Raw genomic sequence first — 3,795 nt, forward strand, 5'->3', positions numbered from 1 at the left:
ACACACACACACACACACACACACACACACACACACACACACACACACACACACACACACACACACACACACACACATCTTGCAAAATTTACAAATAAAAAGCAATTCCGATTATAAAAATTATTTTAGTTGATATTTAGTTATTATTTTACATTATATTGAAAAATAATCGAGTTATACGCCTAATCCAGCTACTGCCAATATTTTCTCTCTTTAATAGGATTCCAAGTGCGTTTGATTTGAATATCGGAATTTATTTCGTGCACACAAAAACTATTTGTATTTGACCTGTATTTGACCTAAAAACTGATTGGATTCGGCATTATATATATTCCGCGAATTCAGTAATTCTCTCAAACCCAGGCAACTGTTTCACGCCGCTTTTTATGAATCATAAAATTATTAAAATTAAAAAGAGAAAGAGAAAGAAAGAGAAACTAAAAAGGATAGAGAAAAAAACCAGAGAAAGGAAGCATTTACTGGCAAGAAATATCTAGCTCGTTCCTAATGAAAGTGGATCGCGTGTTAATAACTATTTTAATAACGTTATTTTTAACAGTAGATTGAATGTATTAACATTATTAAAATTCTATTTAATGACATAAATCGACACAAATTTCGTTCTGATTTTCTTTACATTCTTTATATTCTATGAATAACAAAGACAGAACGATATTGTAAATATTTATCGGTTGAATTCAGTTGAATTCGAAACTGTTACTATATCACAAATAGAAAAAAGTAACAATAATTACCGAAAAAAGTAATGAAAATGGTACTAGATATTTTCCAGTGACATATTTTTATTTTTAAATATTTAAAAATATTTAAAAATAAAAATGTCACTGAATGGAAAACATCTAGTATAAGACATCTTCCAAATTGGAAAGTATTGCATTACTTAAATAACGTCGTTACCATTTTCATTACTTTTTTCGGTAATTATTATTATTTTTTTCTATTTGTGATATAGTAACAGTTTCGAATTCAACCGTTATATTTATGGTTATATTTATGGTTATTTTTTTAATCTTTATTGTCTTTAGAATTATTCAATAGATTGCATTATTTTTATACATAATTGGTTAAAAATATTTTATAATAGAAATTTCAATATTGAAAAAGATTTTATATTTCATATCTTAGGCTGCTTTTCGATAGTCATTACCAATACTAAAAATCTATATAATATACAACGTCGAATTATAAAATTTTAATAGTGGAAATAAATATTAGAATGCTAGAATTCTTAATAACGACAGCAAACAAACAAAAATTGTGTAATAAAATCGGCATTTATAATTTACAATCTAATCTCCTAAAGGTATATAAGTACGTATTTAAAAATAAAAATATTAAAATAAAGAATTATCGAAGGTTTATTAGATATAAGTTTAAAGAAGATATAAAGAAAACTTTGCTATAAGAATAACTTAGAATTTTTAATTTTAATATTGATTATTAAATAATAATAATTTTTACGTCTAATATCTTAAATTAACATTATAAAAAACTAATGAAAAAAGTAATGAATGAAAAATTATTTTCTAAATAATAACAACGCGTTTGTTTAAATTGGTAACAAAATAAGTAACGAGTTACTTGTTAGTTAAGAAAAAGTAACGTTAACGATAACGCGTTACTTTCATGAGGTAACGTTCCTAATCCTGCCTGAATTATATGCTGAGACTGCATTGTGCTCGAAATTGCTCGTCGCATTAACGCAGAGACGGTGCATGAAGAAAGGGAGAGACCGATAGCTTTCTGAAGGTGTTTTACGAAATGGCATTAGTCCGGGATGCAAATTACTCGAAGGGAAACTTCATTAGGAACTTTGCAACGACGCCACGCAACGTGCTAAGGTTTCAATTGTGCTGTATCCATAGCACGAGTGAAATTTTAACGCATTCTCTCGACGGCGGTCCGTTCGTCGCGCAATTACCCGGGCAGCGTAGTGTTTAATTCGATATCTCGGCAGGCACCTCTCGACGTGAACGCACGATGAATTATTGATACCGATTGCGATAATAAATTCGCGATTTGCGATCGGTGCAGCGCTTGTATTGCGGGTGATTATATTCACGATTTAATGACAATTGCATACGCGATTCGTAAGCGCGTCCGCAATAATGCAGCGAGCGAGCTGCGTGAACGTTGGAAAACAGCTTTGACGACATGCTGGTATTATGCATATACGCGCTTATTAATCATTGGTCATTATAGATAGTATTTCGCCAGATTATCTGGAAGATGGATATTGTTACGCAATCGTCCCCAACGTTTCTGCATAATCTTGAAGAGGAAATATTGATAAAGTAAATTGTGTCTAAAGTAAAATGATCACTCCTTAAGAAGGCTAAGAGGGATATTAAAAAAAATTCAATATTAAGTGTCGTAATTATATTTTAATAGGTAAACATTTTTTTTAAATTTTATTAACAAAACACATAAACAATATTATATTATATTTTTAAATAATTAATAATATTTAATGTATCACATATGAAATCACAAAAAAAATTATATCAATTTACGAGATTCACATTTTTTCACATTTACTATTTTAGTATTTTTACATTTAAAAAAAAACAATTTATAATCGTTCTTTTGGGACAAAATTTGCATTGTAAAGTGGGACGAAGAGTTAAAATTTGGAATTGTCTCTTCTAATTTTAAACGGTTGATCACTAAAGTTTAAGGATTCATCCTTACAGAACTCGTTCGTGCCGCTCAGTATATTGGCATCTTCTATTTTTGTTTTAAAAAAAAAGAAGAAGAAATATATGCCGATCGGCACGATCAGCTTTAGGTCTTTATACGCAATTTGCTTCGTCGAAATTTTTCCTTTGAGTTTGTGCAGAAATGTCGAGCCTTTAAACACCTTGGTGAAAATAAAAGTTGGAACGTAAATCAAATGTAAGAAGAGAAACGTAAACGAAGTTTCTAGATGGTAAAAATTGAAACAACAAAACATAAAAGAAGAGTAAATGCTCTTTTACGTTTCACTGTCTCAATTTTCACCTCCTAGAAACTTCGTTTACGCTTCCGTCACTCTCTCTTTACATCCAACTTACACGCTGATTTTATTTTCATCAGGGACAACCGCGCAAACAAATAAAAAAACGACAAATAACAGTGAGAACAATTCAAGCGGAAATTCTTGCCGCGACTATCGATTGAATTTTGGAATTCGAACGATGGGCGACTCTAATCGACGCTGATCTATTTCGAGTTTCCAGCCAGACACACCGCGGACGGTAGACGGCCGGCTGGATTCGAGCCCAATTCGAGATGCGGACGAGAGTGATGCAGGTGCGAACGAGAGACCAGGATTGCGGCCTGCCGGGCGGAAGACTGATTGGCCGACCCAGATGCATACCGTTATCATAAATCTGCTCGAAATCCTCCGTAACCGCACGGATATACATTGCGCTGCTTCCTCGCCCGGGCCTGCTTTCCCGCACACACCGTCTGGAATCTGTGCGTTCTTCGTATCGTATTTTCGCGTCAAGGAGAAATCGTGGGATAAATTAATCGCGGTTACGTTTATATCGAGCCGTTGGTTACGTTCAGCAGAGAAAAGAGCTTTGCAACTCTTGTAAAGTTCTTTAATATGGATTGATTTATATATTTAAAGTGAGGAATTCAAAGGGCAAGATCAGTTATAAATAAATTCAAAAATAATACTCGTGATACACACACACACACACACACACACACATACACACACACACACACACACACACACACACACACACACACACACACACACACACACACACACACACGCACGAC

Source organism: Atta cephalotes (genome assembly GCF_000143395.1).
Source record: "Atta cephalotes unplaced genomic scaffold scaffold00018, whole genome shotgun sequence".
Taxonomy (NCBI): domain Eukaryota; kingdom Metazoa; phylum Arthropoda; class Insecta; order Hymenoptera; family Formicidae; genus Atta; species Atta cephalotes.